This window comes from Gossypium arboreum, chromosome 6, assembly GCF_025698485.1.
Source record: "Gossypium arboreum isolate Shixiya-1 chromosome 6, ASM2569848v2, whole genome shotgun sequence".
Classification (NCBI taxonomy): Eukaryota; Viridiplantae; Streptophyta; class Magnoliopsida; order Malvales; family Malvaceae; genus Gossypium; species Gossypium arboreum.
Genome location: NC_069075.1, coordinates 58,952,415 through 58,961,646, shown reverse-complemented (window position 1 = coordinate 58,961,646; position 9,232 = coordinate 58,952,415). Strand labels below are relative to the sequence as shown.

Below are 9,232 nucleotides of genomic sequence, written 5' to 3'. Positions count from 1 at the left end.
GATTAGGGGTGTTACAGTCGTGCCATTGTTTCATGAGCTTAATCCAGGTATTAGGAGACCTAAAATCGAGGCACAACGATTTGAGCTGAAGTTAGTCATGTTCCAGATGCTTCAAACAGTGGGCCAATTCAATGGAAAGCCTACTGAAGATCCTTACCTTTATCTAAGATTGTTCATGGAGGTGAGTGATTCCTTTGAGTTAGTTGGAGTACCCGAAGATGCATTACGATTAAAGTTTTTCCCATATTTACTAAGGGACAGAGCTTGAGCTTGGTTGAATTCATTGCCACCAGATTCCATTACCAATGGCAAGAGTTAGCAGAAATATTCCTTATGAAGTATTTCCCATTTAGCAAGAATGCTAAGTTGCTAAACGAGATAACTACCTTCCAACAGATGGATGACGAGTCCTTGTATGAGGTGTGGAAAAGATTTAAAGAACTGTTACAAATATGCCCTTATCATGGAATCCTTCATTGCATCCAATTAGAGACGTTCTATAATTGTCTCGATGCTCACATAAGGATGGTAGTAGATGCTTCTGTTAATGGTGCTCTCCTTTTAAGTTTTATAACGAGGCTTATGAAATCATTGAGAGAATTGCCAACAAAAATTATCAATGGCCAAACCAATCGAGCAGCATTAGGAAGACGAGTCGCAGGAATACATGAAGTGGACACTTTCACTTCACTTGCATCTTAGGTATCCTCAATGCTTAAAAACTTTACTACTAATGGGTTTAATAATTTTGCAAGTCAGTCACCGAATCAATTAAAAAATGTAGCTTGTGTTTATTGTGGGGAAGGGAACTTCTTCGAATAATGTCCATCAAACCTAGAATTTGTCACATCCTATTTTCTTAGTTAATTTAATTTAGTAAAGAGGGTGAATCTGCTATTTCTCACGTCTTAAAATTATTTGCGTATTATTGAAAACAAGGAAGTGTTGTGGCTTAGTGGTAGGAAACTCCTTAGCTATCTTTGAGGTCTATAATTCGAACCCCTTTGTGCACATATTTTTTATTTAATATGTAAACATTTTCAGCATGTGCTAGCTAGCCTTACCATCTACCTATGTTACCATATAGGGAGGATTTCTTTCATCCATTAGCAAGTCAAACTTGCCTTGTTAAAATGAAACACATCCCCATTTTCCCTCATTATCTCATTCCCTTACCAAAAGCTCTTCTCTTACCATAAGCTTCTATTGCATTGAACCTGGTCATAGCTGACCAAGCTACACCACCCCTTGTACCATCCATCACCCCCATTTCCACCTCAGTCTCTATTTTTTCATTTTCTTCCTATCCTTTTTCTCTCTTTTTGGCCACCACAACCACCACTCTTTTCTTTCCACCGTTCTGAGTTTATTTGCACTACCACCTCACCATCATCCTCAACCAACATTCCCTCTCTTTTCTTTTCGGGTTCCCCTCCCCCCTTCCACCTTGCGTCACCATGTCCACCACTGCAACCATCATGGGACACATTCTCCTCCACTGATTTTCTTTTCTTCCCACTTTTTCTCCTCTCTTTCAATTAAAAGTGACCGAACCCACCTTCCTACTTGTATTTCGCACCATCACAGGACATGTAAAACCCTTAACCCGTATTCATCGCCAGAACAAGGTTATGGAGTACTACCGGAGTTTACAATACAAACAAATAGAATTTTGAACATTTCATAACATATCAATATTCATATAAAAAACCAATCAAAATCATTCATATTGTCCCATATACGAGCCCTCGAGGCCAAAATATGCATTAGAAACAAGTTGAGACTTAATCAAAAACTCAGAGAATTTTTCAAAAAACATTGAAAAATTTCAAAGCTGCAGCCAAGAGACATGCCCGTGTCTTAGGTCGTGTGCACATTTGAAATAGGGACACACGACCGTTTCCTAGCCCGTGTCCATGCCTGTGTAACTCTCTGACTTGGATACACAGCCAAGTCACATGCTCGTGTGCTAAGGCGTGTACCCTTCCAATTAACCTTACATACCTGTGTTCCACCAGGCCATGTGCTAGGCCGTGTAATAGCCGTACTTGCAACATTATGAAAGTTATAGGGGACAGACGGCCATGCCATCTGGCCGTGTGTCACACACGGTTGAGACATACACCCGTGTCTGCTCGTGTGGATGAAAATAGGCTATTTTACAAGCCATATTTCTCACCCAATTCAACATAAACCTACACCCAACATAATGTATATAAGTAAGTCATAATGAGGTACCAAAACCATGCATTTTCTAGCCTTATTCAAATGGTATTATCACATACAACCAATATGCCCTTACGCACCTCAAATGACAATTTATAAATATGACTAATCATGTGTTCAATATAACCAATTGATCAACTAACATATATGCATATTTGTATCAAAACTTACCATGTAACTCACTTTCTAAAACACAACCATTTGGTACCAAAATTACTATTCCTTAACTAGCATCAATTTACCATATAAATCATGTCTACTTAAGTACCAATCTACCACAAGTCATTATATCACAAGACACACATATTAAATGCTATTTAGCTATAATTTTATCTTTCATCATTCAACCACAAGTCAACCCTATTAAGGCAATTTATTTACATACCAAAATATGCCAAAACACAAGCCAAATCATCTGGCCACAATGCAAACCAACCAAATGGTCATTTCCAACAACCAAAACACATATAGGCCAACATTAGCCAAAACAACCTATACATGCCATTATAACCAAAATTAAACAAACTAAATGTACCAAAAGAGCCAATGGATAGTGTGATATAGCTCCGAAAAGCTTCCAACCCAAATAAGCATCCGATTCACTGTAAAACACAAAAAATACACAAAGTAAGCATTTAAGCTTAGTAAGTTCGTATAAAATAGAATTTAACTGACCTTTTATTCACATATAAGGTAAGTAAACAAAACATATCCCAACATATATTTTCCAAATGCCTAAGCACATATAAACCATATTAGTAATGTAAACACATAAACATTAACCATGTTAGTCATGTAAACACATATATAAACTAAGTCATGGATGTGTTCAACAATTAATCAAATTCCATATACATGTATCATCCATTTCATATACCTATATACCAAGTAATATAATTTTCCACGTAATTCATAGGTATACCTATAATAGTTTGTATAGAAATCATGTCTTATCATATCAGAACATTGCCCATCGAACCATTTAGAATATCGTTGAATACTCGGGATAGCTCACACATAGTGTGCTAAACTGTAATCCGTTAATTCCTGTACATGTATGCTCATATAAGCTATGAATTGGTATGCTCTCACGAACTAAGAATCAGTAAGAATCAGTAAGCTCTCACGAGTTGCAATCGGTAAGCTCATACGAGCTGAGAATCGATAATCCCTAATGACATGTCATTTTATCCTACGAATTTCTAAGGTTCAAATGGGGCTCGGTAATCATCGTATGTTGTCAGATATGCGATCGATATTTATACATGGCAATTATACAAATCACATACATATAACTCAATTAAAGGATATAAATATTCAATTTAATTACATGAACTTACCTCGACGAGTATACGTAGATACGGAGGCGATTAATCCGAGATTTTCTCTTTGCCTCGATCTAATCCCGTATGAGGTCTATCTTGATCTATACAGATAAATTTAATTCAATTTAATATATTTCTCATTCAAGTTAATCCAAATTTTTTGGAAAATTATCATTTTTCCCCTATACTTTTAATTCTTTGCAATTTAGTCCCTAGTTCATAAAAATGGAAATTTACACAATTTCACCACAACCCACTATGGTCGAATATCAAATAGGTCCTTAGCATGCACTATACTTCAATTATTTCACAATTTCACCATGTAATAATTCCTATTTTTTAGTTTTGTCCCTATTTGACAATTTCACTAAAAATTCCTTTACAAAAATAACAACAACCATTCATTTTCTCTCATCAAACTTCAAAACTCAAGCATGTTCATCAATGGTAATACCCTAATAGTTTGACAGTTTCACAAATTAGTCCATAGCTAGCTAGATTAAGCTACAACGATCCTAAAAATGTATAAATCATTAAAAACAAGACAAAAATGCACACCTAATTGAGCATTCAAAGATGGCCGAACCTAGCTTCAAGAAAAATGGCTTCTTTTTTTTTTTTGAACTTTCGATTGAATAAAGAAGAAAAAGATGGTACTTTTATTTGGTTTTATTTAGCTTATCTTTAATTACCAATTTACTTAATTAACGTTTAAAATTAATCAAAATTACACAAAATACCAAGCCATCATATTCCACTATCACAATTATGGTCTAATTACCATATAAGAACTTTTACTGTAACAACCCGATTTAGACCCTATTCGAAATGGTGGTTTCGGGACCATGAATCTGAGTTAGAAAAATTTTTAAAATTTATTTTCTGTGTTTATTATGTGTGAATTTATATTCGTAAAATTTTCATGTTTTAATTTTGTCGTTTGAGTACCCGATTTAATAAAAGGGTTTAATCGCGTAAAATGAAAATTTGATGGTTAAATGTGAAAGGGCCGAATTGTTGTTGTTTTTTTAATTTGAGGTATTTATAATGCAATATTACCATAGTTAAAGTGATGGACTGTTTAATACATGATTTATAATGGTTTATTATTTTATAACAAAGGTTAAATAGGTAAAATGATAATAATGTTATAATAATAAAACATAAAAAAAATAAAAACCATGTGTTCATCTTTCATACTTGACCAAATATGAAAAGGAAAGAAAGAAAAATAAAGCTTTAAGGTTCTGCCATAGTTGAAGCTTGATTAAGGGTTTGTACTAGCTTGGTTTTTGATAATTTTTACGTTTTTGAGATCGTTGCAGTGTAATGTACAAAGCCCATGCTTGAATTTATGATTTTGATGAATATTTTGAGCTATGCCATTGATGAATAATTGAGCTTTGTGATGTTAGATGGTGAATTATGAAAGATATGTTTTGGATTAATATATTTTGTATTGGAATTTTTGATGAATTTGAGTAATTAGGGCTAAATTACAAAAAAAAAATGAGGGACTAAAATGTGAAATAAATGAAATGTATGGACTTGTATGAGCATGGGTAACATTCAGCCTAGCATGGTGTGTGCAAATTTTGCATGTTTTGTGTTTTGTGCAATTTGGACTAAATTGTAAAAAGTGTAAAATGTTTGGGGCAAAATTGTAATTTGGCCATTTATGCGTTTTTGGAATAAATTGAATGAAATTATGTTTGAATAAGTTTAATTTGAATATGTTTAGATCAAGAACCAAAGAAATCAGATTTCGATCGGGGGGAAACCCAAGTTGTCGAATAATCTGTAACACCCCAGACCCGAGCCCTACGCCGGGACAGGATACGAGGCATTACCACACTTAAACACGTTCATACCAACTTTTTCGAATCATCAAGACTTGATAAATTTTAAAAATTTATATAAGCTCCTTAACATTTGCCTACGAGGCCTCAAACATCCATTGGAAACCATTCGGGATCGGCTCGGGTCCTTAACCAACTTTAGAAAAATAACCCTTGAAACAGAGCATACGCCCGTGTGGATGTGTGACACGCCCGTGTGGTCATTAAGACATGGCCATGTTAATGGCCCGTGTGACACACATGGCCTAAGCATAAGGGATAGACCCGTGTCCCACGCCTGTATGAATTGAATTCTAAATTTGAACCTACAGGGGTTTTCACACGGCTTGACACACGTCCGTGTCTATAGCCCGTGTCCCTCACACTACCATGACACGCTCGTGTCCTAGCTTGTGTCCAAAATCCTTGACATTCTGTTTCTAACCTGAGCATCCAATGAGGGGCACACGGCCAAGGCACAAGCTCGTGGCCATAGGCCGTATCCTCCACACGGCTGAGACACACGGCCGTGTCTCTTCGTGTGTGTTTACTACCATGCATACTAACTTGAAACTTTTACATGCAGGGGACACAGAGCCGGACAACACGCCCATGGGGCTGGCCGTGTGTCACACATGGCCTAGACACACGCCTATATGTCTACCTGTGTGGACAATATATGTAACACCCCAAACCTGGCCCAGATTACGACCGAATCCAGCGTGTCACGTTGAAGCATTACTGAAAAACTCATGTTTTATCTAAAATCTTTCTTAGTGTTTAGAGAGCAATTTCGTTATAGGTTAAAGTGAATGGAAGTTATGCACCAGGTAGGATAGCAGAAAAGAGGAGGTGAGTCTATCAGACTGCTTAAGTACCAAGCTCTCCACGGATCCACTCCTAGACATGCACATGACCATTGCCACACTTGAATTGAATGATTGTTTAGGAAAATCCATTTCGTTTTAAGCCTTTGAAAGCACTTATTAATCTTTGAAAACGTTTTCGTTACGGAAGCTTTGTCTTGTTTCACGATATTTTGAAATCAGGTAATTTCTTTAAAACGTGCCCTAGAGCTATTCAATTCCAAACATTTAAATCAATATCATGCCTATGCTAATAATCATACTAAAGCAATTAAAAATAATTAAAGCGACCTTATTACAACTTAAACCCAAAATAATTAAAGTAAATAAAAACTAATCAAGTCATAAGAAGAAAATCTAGCTTGCAAAACATGTGGCCACTCCGTATCCCTCACAGCTCCAAGTCCACTATGGTTGAGGGTTACCTGCATGGATAAAATTAAGGGGTGAGTTTGGAAAACTCAGTGTGTAAAATAACCCAACCATAGTCCAAATCAGTTCAAACCATAGAAACAGATTAAGTTAGGCCTTAGCCCTATACAGAATTCAGAATGAAGCCCATAGGCCCATAACAGAAATAGAACAGATATATCATGTATGCAGAAAAACCCAACCCATGTCCATGCGTATACACCCCCGTGCCAACCTTACACCATGTGGGGAGACTACTCAACCCACCCATCCGCTACACGTTACAAGTTTGCAGCATGGCTGCTAGAACAGATATTGTGACAGAGTCACCAGATACAGATATTTGTGGCAGTGCCACCAGAATCAGATATTTGGGGCAGAGCCACCAGAAACAGATATTTGTGGCATAGCCACCAGAATGCTTCCTCTATCAATATAACCCATATCTCATGCAACAGATATACATGTCATGGCATACAACAAACAGAATCAGAATATCATGTATCTCAGTCAAAACTAACCCTAAGGGTATAATGGTAATTTTGCACATAGGGGTATAGTGGTAATTTTCATACTTAGGGGTATTTTAGTAAATTCAACTATTTTAGGGTTTACTTACATGTTACAGTCATTAACACATTAACAGAAACACTTACCGAACATTTTTATCGAATTGGGCCTGTTGGCCCATTAACCCGTTTTCGGCTCATTAAGCCCAAATATATCGAAGTGCACGAATTTGCGCACTTTGTAATCATACCGCTTGTGATTACCAAAATTAACAAACAAACCACTTCACGAGTGCTCGCACGATCGCAAGTTCACAAGATGCCGGCTTTTCGGCATTTCGACTTTTCGGCTTTTGCCGATCTAGTCTATGAGTGGGTGTCGTTTACACACCTGACTTGTAACGGTACGCTGGCGAGATCCACTCATGAGTTCCTACAATTGAGTTAGTAAACGTCAGTCTACAAACCGAAAACAAGCTACGTACTATCTCCCCCTTACCATATTCGACCAATATTCCCTTAGACCCTAGAGTTCTTACCTTTTTGTCGAAATATGGATTAGATCTAGAGATCCAATTCGAATCAGCCTTCAAACCCTTCACTGCACGCTCCCTTGTCCACGCTAACGCTTACACAATGAAAAAGAAAGAGGCACCAATGCCCTTAGTCCAAAAGCTAGCCACCCTTAAGGGGTTTCGGCTTTTATCTTAAATCATAAATAATTAATGGAAGTTATTCGACAACTTACCAATCATTGTTCGGGCCAGAAAAGTGCTCCTATCTATGATCTTAACTCCAATCCACCATAGTTACTAGAAGAAGCAGATTCAAGTAGCCAAAGATTCGGCTTCCTATACTACAGGATGAGGGTTTCGGCTTTTTAAGGAAGAAAAGAATAGAGGTTCGGCTATGATGAGATTCGGCTACTGCGAAATAATGAAGAAAGGAAAATAAGGGAAGAGACAAAGAGAGAAGAGTATGAGTTCGGCTATGGAGAAAAGAAAAGAAAAGATGAATGAAAGAGAGGGGAGAAGGGAAATAATATTTGACAAGGAAAAAAAAATAATGGCCCATAGACCTAGCCGAATTGCCTATACTAAAGACCCTTGGCCGGCCAACTCTTGCTCCTCAAGAGTCCAACATTCGACCAACACCAAGCTCCTTGATCAGCTCTTAAATTTCCTCCCTTATCTTACCTTACCCAATCCCCTGATCAGCTCAAACTCTTCCACCGATTAGCAGTATCCTTATCCACCCCTTGCACTGCTTCAGCATGCTGCCAGTAGTCCTGATTAGACTCTAACTCCTTCCCCACACGTGCAGCAAAAACCCAAGCCTTCTGTGAGTGAGGTGAGGCTCAAAATCTAGACCTCCGTCCGTCCTTGCGCCTTCGCCCGTGCTGCTGGCCATTGTACCACGCTTCCTTCTTTACTAATATAGGGTCACAATTAATTATAAACCTTACCTGCTGAAGCTCCTGTTACTTGCGAAATAAAAAGGAAATTTTGCCTGCTGTACATCTCGAACTTGCGACCTTCTAAACCCATACATAAGCTACTTGCCACTGTATTGAAGTTCCTTTCATGACATAACCCTCTCTCAATTAATTTATAACCCTTGTCTGCTTCAGTTCTGGCCAGCTTTAAAAATAAAATGGAATTCGCCCGTACAAGGATTCAAACCTGCACCCTTTTCGTGTGCCCAGCACGCTGTTGCCACTGTGTCACAGGCGCTCCTTATGTTGGATTATGCTCGCAACTCCTTTCAACCCCTATTCCAACCGCAACCTGAATATTAAAAAAAACACCCAATTTGCACGCGCCGTGCCTTGAACCCAGGCACCACCCATGCCCTTCTAGTGTCCTTAGCCACTGGACCAGATGCCTGCTTGTGCTAAAACTCAGGCCAAATTATTAATAAGGCCTACTGTCCAGATTCTCTTAAGAGGCAAAATTTAAGAATTTTGCTAAAGCTATGGCCGAGCCCCGGACCTTTTTCCCACACCATAAACCTTTCGTAATTTATTTAATTACTAAACCAGAAATACGAAATAATAA

At 37.8% G+C, this 9,232-nt stretch overlaps 1 non-coding gene across 1 annotated transcript; it reads right to left on the bottom strand.

Moving 5' to 3' along the window:
• Positions 1-364: 364 nt before the first annotated feature.
• Positions 365-470, bottom strand: LOC128294467 (small nucleolar RNA R71). Its single transcript, XR_008284777.1, has one exon. It is a non-coding gene; the product is annotated as a small nucleolar RNA R71 (small nucleolar RNA).
• Between the last annotated feature and the right edge of the window lie 8,762 nt (positions 471-9,232).